General features: G+C 37.5%; 1 non-coding gene across 1 annotated transcript; it reads left to right on the top strand.

The window, feature by feature from the left end:
• The first annotated feature begins 8,489 nt into the window (after nucleotides 1–8,489).
• On the top strand, nucleotides 8,490–8,561 carry TRNAQ-CUG (transfer RNA glutamine (anticodon CUG)). Its single transcript has one exon. It is a non-coding gene; the product is annotated as a tRNA-Gln (tRNA).
• Nucleotides 8,562–9,430: the final 869 nt, after the last annotated feature.

Here is a 9,430-nt window from a genome sequence, read left to right as displayed (position 1 = left end):
AATTCTTATGTCAGATAAAAGACATATCTTGATAGTAAACATAAGAAATGATGATGAAAGATCAGAGACGTACATGTAGATATTTTGTTCAAAGATAAAATACTCCTGCCTTAAACTAACTCCTTGTATTGCATTTTCACTTAGATACCCACATGATAATGCGTTCTGTTCTTTAAAATCAAATTCTTATGTTTCTAACATGTTTTTATTATATCTTATATAATCTTAAGGATTCAGGCTTAAAGATCTTGGTTCTTAACAACCATTATAATGCAACACAATAAATATTTATCATAAACTAATAATCTATCACAATAATCATTATGTTTGTACCAGATTCTTTAAGTCCTCAGTTACGTTTGTTGATATATATGAGATTTTTCCGCCACTGACAAGTGGCTCCGTGGTGTAGTGGTTAGCACATCTGCCTCATAAACAGTTGGTCCGGGTTCGATTCCCGGCGAGGCCTTTGTTTTCAGTATTTTTTTGTGATCGTAAATACTCGTAGGTAGGTTCTCTCTCTCTCTCTCTCTCTCTCTCTCTCTCTCTCTCTCTCTCTCTCTCTCTCTCTCTCTCTCTCTCTCTCTATCAGCCGACAGGCAAGTTGAAGAAATCTGGAATTCATCCTTTAGAAATCTGGTATACGAAGAGAGGATATAATGATTGGATCTCTTCTCCCTTAAGACACGTTGACTTCGCAGCGACTTAATCCAAGTGTTCAAAATTCTGAATAAGTTCAATAAAGTAAACCTCGAGCATCTTTTCGAAAGACAAGAAAATGCGGTTACCAGGACAAATGGAATAAAACTCAAAGCTAAATGATGTAGTACGGACGTGGGATAAAGTTTCTTTTCCTATAGGTGTGGTTTAACACTTACCGTCAGACGTAGTGAATGCTAAAGCCATAAATACTTTCAAAAGTCGTTTAGAAAAATATCTTATAAAATCAGGTATACTTTGAGGAGAATGCCAGAAATAAACGGATAAACGACAGCGATAACGGGGTTAATAGAAGGTTAATGTGCAGAATAAAGTTATCTAATTTGTATAGACCATCACTAATGATAGAATTATAATTCTTTCTGTCTTTAATGATAGAACATCCAATGATATTTCTAGTGGTAATAGAGTTGGAGTAATCTTCTATTATTAAGTACACAAAGAATTATAATCTCAGTATCAGTGATGGTCTGTACAAATTAGATAACTTTAGTGTTGATAAAATTTGTAAAATGATAAGTTTATGATACGCTCGTTCTCTGTCTTGGTCAATCGCATGTTTACCAAATGGCGTCCTAGCTACGTCTCTTCGTTGTATATCAACTGACTCTTATATTTATATATATATATATATATATATATATATATATATATATATATATATATATATATATATATATATATATATATATATATATATATATATATATATATATATATATATATATATATATATATATATATATATAAACATATATATATATATTGAAATGATGATAATTTAACTGTCATGTTGAGATGAGTAATAATGGATATATGAGCAGACATTGGTAAGTTTTCTGTATATGCTAAACTTAAACTTGTTTACTTGCCTATGGATCATGCAATCTAAAAATGGTAACATACCATTATTTTCATTTTCTACAGTAGATTTGATGGAAGGTACTAAATTGTTAAGTAAGGGGAGAAATATTTGTAAATTTTCATTTGTTGGCCAAACACAAAGAATATCATCTACAAACCTAAACCAAATTGCATTAGAAGGTAAAATATCCTTTAGTAATTTTGTTTCAAAAAATTCCATATAAAGATTACTTAGTGCAGGTGGAAGAGGGTCACCCATTGCCATACCAAATTTTTGAGCAAAATAATCTATTTTGAATTGAAATACACAATCTTTTATACATAATATTATCAGATCAATGAAAACAATCTTTGAAACAGGTAAGTGAATATCATCCAAGACATCAAATAAGTATTCTAAAAGGTCATCAACTGGAACTTTTGTGAAAAGTGAGGAAACATCGAAGCTGACTAGTTTGAAATCAAAATTAGCATTGATATTGTTTAGCTTGTTGACTAAATGTATATTGTTTATGATATTAGAATTTGACACCTTACCTACTAAATGGTTTGATAAAGAAACTAACCATTTTGACAATCTATATGTGATGGAGCCTACTGAACTCACTATAGGTCTTGCTGGAAAATTCTGTTTATGTGTTTTGATAAGTCCATACATATATGGGCATGAAGGGGACAAAGATGACAAACTTTGATAAGAAAACCATTAACTTTCAACAGCACCTTCATTTCTTTATTGAAATGGGAATTAACTGCTTCTAAGGGATTTTTACTGAGTTTAGAATATGTTGTGTCGTCATTTAAAAGAAAATTCAATTTAGATGAAAAGTTACTTTGCCTAAAATCACAACAGTGTTAGCCTTATCTACTTTAGTAATATTTATATCCTTGTCTTCTTTTAAGGTGTTAATAGATCTTATAAATCTTTTAGGGCAACTAGATTCCACTGGTTTTGACAAACTGGCATACACTAAATCTTACAGATATTAATTTCATCACTATTTGAATTACTGTATTTCTCTGAATTACAAAGAGACTATGTGACATCTACACAGATGGCTTCCCTGTTAGAACACACAAAACTTAATCCAGAGCCTAACACACACAAGGAATCTTTGTCCAGTTGTTTATCAGACAGGTTTATCACAAAAGAAGGGTTTGTGTTCTTACTCCAGTCGCTGTTATTAATAAGATGGTCCAACTTACAATTTAGTGTCATTTTGTAGCCTATTGCTTTCATTCCTTAATCTATCATAGCAATAGTCCAACATCCGGTTCTTCCAATATGTCGGTATTGCCATTTGAAAGGCAAGTTTCTTCTCTCTTGTAATGCGAAAAGTCGCCTCCATTGCAAGTTTCTTTACTTCAATGGGTTTCTTTAAAATGACGTTTTGGAATTGGTGAAATGGTCGACCAGACAGCTGCAACAATCGTTGCATCACTTATTCATCAAGGCATTTCCTTTCCAATATATATATATATATATATATATATATATATATATATATATATATATATATATATATATATATATATATATATATATATATATATATATATATATATATATATATATATATATATATATATATATTCTTTCATACTATTTGCCATTTCCCGTGTTAGTGGTTGGTGATGAATGTTTAGTGAAGATAAGGATATAGTGAAGATAGTGGTTAGTGAAGGTGAATGTTTTGTCAAGATAAGGATATAGTGAAGATAGTAATACAATGAAGACTGCATGGGAGGAGCTACAAGCTATTTATGTGTATTCATCCGAGACATGATAACCCTTTGGATTTCCCACGTAGGATGATAAAAGATATCTGAAATAGTAGTGTTGGGTAATTCTATCTTTTACATTGTTTCATCCATGAAACGCGTAGGTATAAAATAAATAAATATATTTACTCTGATGCATTTCGTTATTCAGCAAGGTTTATCATATATAAATGCAGTCAACAACTACACTTGGTAGAACTTGTCGGTACAGTGGGAAGTGTGAGGTAAGTCTGGGGTACAGTGGTAAGTGTGAACGAAGTCTTGGGTACGGTGGGAAGTGTGAGGGAAGTCTTGGGTACAGTGGGAAGTGTGAGGGAAGTCTTATATTATGATATTGAGGGAAATCATGAGTAATGCAAGAGCTAATTAGGTACTCAAGATAGTATTTTTCATATTTTATGATATTTATAATCCTTTAGTACAAGTCTTGGGTACAGTGGGAAGTGTGAGGGAAGTCTTATATTATGATATTGAGGGAAATCATGAGTAATGCAAGAGATAATGAGGTACTCAAGATAGTATATTTTATATCATTCTTTGTATTTTATGATATTTATAATTCTTTAGTACAAGAAAATGATAATTAAGGCTATGATATTTACAATGTTTACTGTTAGGGAGGTGCTCACTCTTGGGTAGGAGTGGCTCTCAAATGAGGTGGGGAAGGTCTGTCTCTCCCACTGTTCATATACAGTTGTGCGATGAAGTCCAGTTCGTTGATGATGTCCTGGAGTGATGGGCGGGCCAGAGGGTCGTGCTGCATTGCCTGGATCTGAAGGTCCAGCAGATGATCCTGGAGGTCGACATCTTTAGCGGCTGTGGTCAGGACCATTCCGATGAGAAAGCCCAGGGAGTAGACGTCGCTGGCCGGGGTGAGGGGCTGCCAGGCCTGCATCTCAGGGGAATACCAAGTCTCTTTGTGGTCGCCGCTGCCAATCCTCAGCACTTGGCCCACTCTCCTACTCAGGCCGAAGTCGATGATGTGGATGTCGGCTTCTGGAGCGATCCCCGTCGTTATGTTATCGACCTTGAGGTCGTTGTGGAGGATGCCCTTATCATGGATTTCTTGGAGTTTCTGGGCGATAATGGAGAGGGTCTGGACGAGCTGGAGGTCGGTGCAGGTGCGGATATATTGGTGGTACGTGCTGCCAGTGAAGGTCATCACCAACTGGGCCCTGTCGAGGCTCAGCCCGCGCACTTCGGGGGCACCTCCGGCTCCGGCGAGATCCCGCTGGACCCGCATCTCGTGGACCAGGTCGCAGATGTTTTCCAAGCAGAAGGTCTTCATGACCATCTGTTCTCCATTGAAGATGACCTCTCCCACCAGCCCGTTGGCGCCCTTGCCCAGTATCCTGATGCGTTGGATGGAGTCTTTCCCGGGTTGTATGATGAGGGCGCGCTCCTCCTCCACGAGGCAGTGTGTAAATATATATTGCACTGGGTCCGAACAGCAGGAGCAGCCGTTATCTTGACTGCTATGATGACTGGGGTTGGTGTACAGAGTGGAGCACACCTGCCCCTGTTCGTGCACGGCCTGACCCTCGATGAATTCTGAATGGCTTGTCATTTTGCATAGTGTTGGGTAGGAGATAGAGTCATCACAGTTGCTTAATGTTGGGTCGGAGCTACTATCTACGCTGCTTAATATTGGGTAGGAGCTACTATCTAAGCTGCTTAATGTTGGGTAGGAGCTACTATCTAAGCTGCTTAATGTTGGGTAGGAGCTACTATCTAAGCTGCTTAATGTTGGGTAGGAGCTACTATCTAAGCTGCTTAATGTTGGGTAGGAGCTACTATCTAAGCTGCTTAATGTTGGGTAGGAGCTACTATCTAAGCTGCTTAATGCTGGGTAGGAGCTACTATCTAAGCTGCTTAATGTTGGGTAGGAGCTACTATCTAAGCTGCTTAATGTTGGGTAGGAGCTACTATCTAAGCTGCTTAATGTTGGGTAGGAGCCACTATCTAAGGTGCTTAATGTTGGGTAGGAGGTCCTGTCATCTAAAGTGCTTAATGTTGGGTAGGAGGTACTGTATTCTATAGTGCTTACTCCTGGGTAGGAGTGATCGTCGAGTAGTTCCCTGAATACCGTAGAAGGACCATTATTATTGTGTGATTCATCCTCCGGAGGAAGATTGACTCTATCCCAATAATGGTAAGGGACAAGCATTCTGCTCTCATTTCCTTGGTTTCTTCTCTGTCTTGCTGCCCTCCTTGCAGTAAAGCGGCTTGCAGCCCACTGGTTGGCATCAACTCTTTCTCTTTCAGCTGCCGCCTTGCGTACCTATGCCACGCGATTTTCTCTTCTCACTTCTTGTTGGTGCACAGGTACCACCACACTAGGAGCTCTCCTACCCCTCCCGCGCTCACGTCGCATCTATCGCCACACTCTTGCGTTTTCTCGTTCTTCCCTTTTTGCTCTTTCACGCACCTCAACTAATCGTCTAACTCTTTGTTGAGGGTCCATTGATTATCTTTTGAATTACTCTTGCACGATGTTATACAGCTGCAGAATGTTATACTAGATGGCAATTAAAGTGAAGATTGAATAGTATCCTTGATGGTTTCCACTTGTAGTGAATATAAAGATTGAGTAGTATCATTGATTTCAATCTGAAGTAAAGGTATAACGAGCTTGTATCACTGATAACCCGCTACAGTAAGTGTAAAATTTGACCAGTAGAGATGATTGTTACTGTGTTGATAACGCTGTATGTGTGTGTGTGTGTGTGTGTGTGTGTGTGTGTGTGTGTGTGTACTGTGTTGTGTGTGTGTGTGTGTGTGTGTGTGTGTGTGTGTGTACTGTGTTGTGTGTGTGTGTGTGTGTGTGTGTGTGTGCGTGTGTGTGTGTGTGTGTGTGTGTGTTTGTGTCTGTGGAAAGAGATCTATGAACCTCACCCCTAATGATAAGGCCAAAGGTCAGTGTAACTGAGGGTGAAGTGATGAGGGCCTTAATTACGATGATGAAGGTCTTGTTAGGGTATAGTTGATGATTGCCTTTCCAGGTAGAATAAGGGCAATGGTATTGTCAGCATGATGGTGTAGTGAAGAATATAGTGAACACAAAACAATCCAATCTCATTGAAAATGATATTTTGTAGCTTTGGGTGTAGTGAAGATAAGGATATATTGAAGATAGTGGTTAGTGATGAATGTTTATTGAAGATAAGGATATAGTGAAGATAGTGGTTAGTGAGGGTGAAGGTTTACTGAAGATAAGGAGAGAGTGAAGACAGTGGTTAGTGATGAATGTTTAGTGTAGATAAGGATATAGTGAAGATAGTGGTTAGTGAAGGTGAAATGTTTATTGAAGATAAGGATATAGTGAAGATAGTGGTTAGTGAAGGTGAATGTATAGTGAAGAGAAGGAGATAGTGAAGATAGTGGTTGGTAATGAATGTTTAGTGAAGATAAGGATATAGTGAAGATAGTGGTTAGTGAAGGTGAATGTTTTGTCAAGATAAGGATATAGTGAAGATAGTAATACAATGAAGACTGCATGGAAGGAGCTACAAGCGTAAGATACAGTATTGATGAAACTTATCTATCTATATACCTATATAAATATCGCTCTATCAATCTATCAATCTAACTATGTATCTATCTATCTATCTTTATCTGAAAGTCAACAATAATGAAATCATTGATATATGAAGTATAACAATGTCCTCTCAATGGCAATTATCTCACCAGAATCTTCTAGAACCTTCCAGAAAACTATGAACTCTGCAGGCAAGGAGGGAGGAATGGTCTCTGGCTATTGATAAAACCATATTATTCCATATATATGTTTACATATACATTTTTATGTATATATATATATATGAATGTATATATAACGTACAGAATAATGCGGCCATCATCAGTATCGAAGAAAACTGAAAAGATGAGGTCCCACCGAGATTCGAACTCGGATTGCTGGATTTAAAGTCCAGAGTGCTAACCCTTACACCATGGGACCTGATAAGAAAAGATGTGATTTCATCTAAATGTTTTACATATAATCAACCAGAGGCCATGATATATATATATATGAATGTATATATAACGTACAGAATAATGCGGCCATCATCAGTATCGAAGAAAACTGAAAAGATGAGGTCCCACCGAGATTCGAACTCGGATTGCTGGATTTAAAGTCCAGAGTGCTAACCCTTACACCATGGGACCTGATAAGAAAAGATGTGATTTCATCTAAATGTTTTACATATAATCAACCAGAGGCCATGATATATATATATATGAATGTATATATAACGTACAGAATAATGCGGCCATCATCAGTATCGAAGAAAACTGAAAAGATGAGGTCCCACCGAGATTCGAACTCGGATTGCTGGATTTAAAGTCCAGAGTGCTAACCCTTACACCATGGGACCTGATAAGAAAAGATGTGATTTCATCTAAATGTTTTACATATAATCAACCAGAGGCCATTCCTCCCTCCCTGCCTGCAGGGTTCAAGGTTTTCTAGAAGGTTCTCGAAGATTCTGGTAAGATCATTACCTTTGAGAGGTCGTCGTTAGGTGACAGTCAGGTTCACTCTATGGTTGGTGTTTGTAGTTGGTTGTCCGAGGATGTTGTTATACTTGATCAATTTTGTAATTGTTGACTTTCAGGTAGGAAGGACTCATTTACGATGCATCCTTGTACTCACAACAACCTTATGAGTCACTTCAACATTTATCTTCACTACAACTTTATCTTCACTACACTATTAAGGTTGAAGTCAATGGTCACATTCACTACAATCTCAACACAACTGGTCTTATACCTAACCCATATTATCACTACATCCATGTACATGTATTTCTTGCAGAATAACGCAGATATCAATGATTTCTGTGAAAGTTGACATATACAGCCTTACGTATCTATCGATCTATCTAATATCTGTTTTTTACCTATCTATCTATCTATCTATCTATCTATCTATCTTTCTAAATCAGAAAGTCAACAACAATATCATTAATGATACGTATAACTACGTCCTCTCAATGGCAGTTCCTACCCAGAATCTTCGAGAACCTTCTAGAAAACCTTTAACCCTGCAGGCAGGGAGGGAGGAATGGCCTCTGGTTGATTATATGTAAAACATTTAGATGAAATCACATCTTTTCTTATCAGGTCCCATGGTGTAAGGGTTAGCACTCTGGACTCTGGATCCAGCAATCCGAGTTCGAATCTCGGTGGGACCTCACCTTTTCAGTTTTCTTAGAAACTGATGATGGAACTGAGCCATATAGTTGACCTTCGATGGACATATATTTCTTACGGCCCACCATTTTATTTAAGTATGAAGATCTCACGGCAGAGAGGAAACGTGTGATATTCAAAATCAAAAGCCGCAATTGACCTCATGGTAATGGTCGACATGTTTGCAGACAGATGACACAGACATGTGAGAAGTTAGACAAATATGGACGTTCCTGGTTGCTCTATAGCCTAGGTTTATTATCACTTGTAATGAAGGAGAAATGTTGCACATTATTCCACACATTTTTATTTAGGCTAGGCTAGGCTAGGATGAATAGGGTCCATAACGTAACAGAGCTGGGAAATACATCATATCGGATCTGTATTTGTGCAAAATGGCGCATGTTTGTGGAAGTGATTTACGCAATGCCGAAGAGAATCCACCTTCACCAGAAATAATGTCTCAGACCATACAATATCTGCTGTTGGACGACCAGGGGACATTAGACCAATATATTCCTGTAGTATACTGCTGTTCCCAAACACGCAGCAAGACATTCGTAAAAGCGTTAAACTGAACATTTCCATCGGTTTTCATATCTTTAATTACTTAAACCAGTTCCAACAGATGGAAAAAATCATCTCAAAAATCAGAAATTATTTGCCTATAAAAAGCATTTTGATCGATCGTACCAAATATTCAATTATTTCTGTACCCGACAAAATATTCAGTCACTCCTATATCCGACATTTTTCCTGCTGGCTGGTGCCGTTAGATATATTCATCTATATGGAATGGCTCAGCGTGAAGAAATATATATATTTTCACTAAATCCTCCTCTTCACTACACTCCCATCTTCACTACATAGT

This window comes from Panulirus ornatus, chromosome 58 (genome assembly GCF_036320965.1).
Source record: "Panulirus ornatus isolate Po-2019 chromosome 58, ASM3632096v1, whole genome shotgun sequence".
In the NCBI taxonomy this organism is placed as follows: Eukaryota; Metazoa; Arthropoda; class Malacostraca; order Decapoda; family Palinuridae; genus Panulirus; species Panulirus ornatus.
The sequence above is the reverse complement of the archived record's forward strand: the minus strand, read 5'-3'. Positions and strand labels throughout refer to the sequence as shown.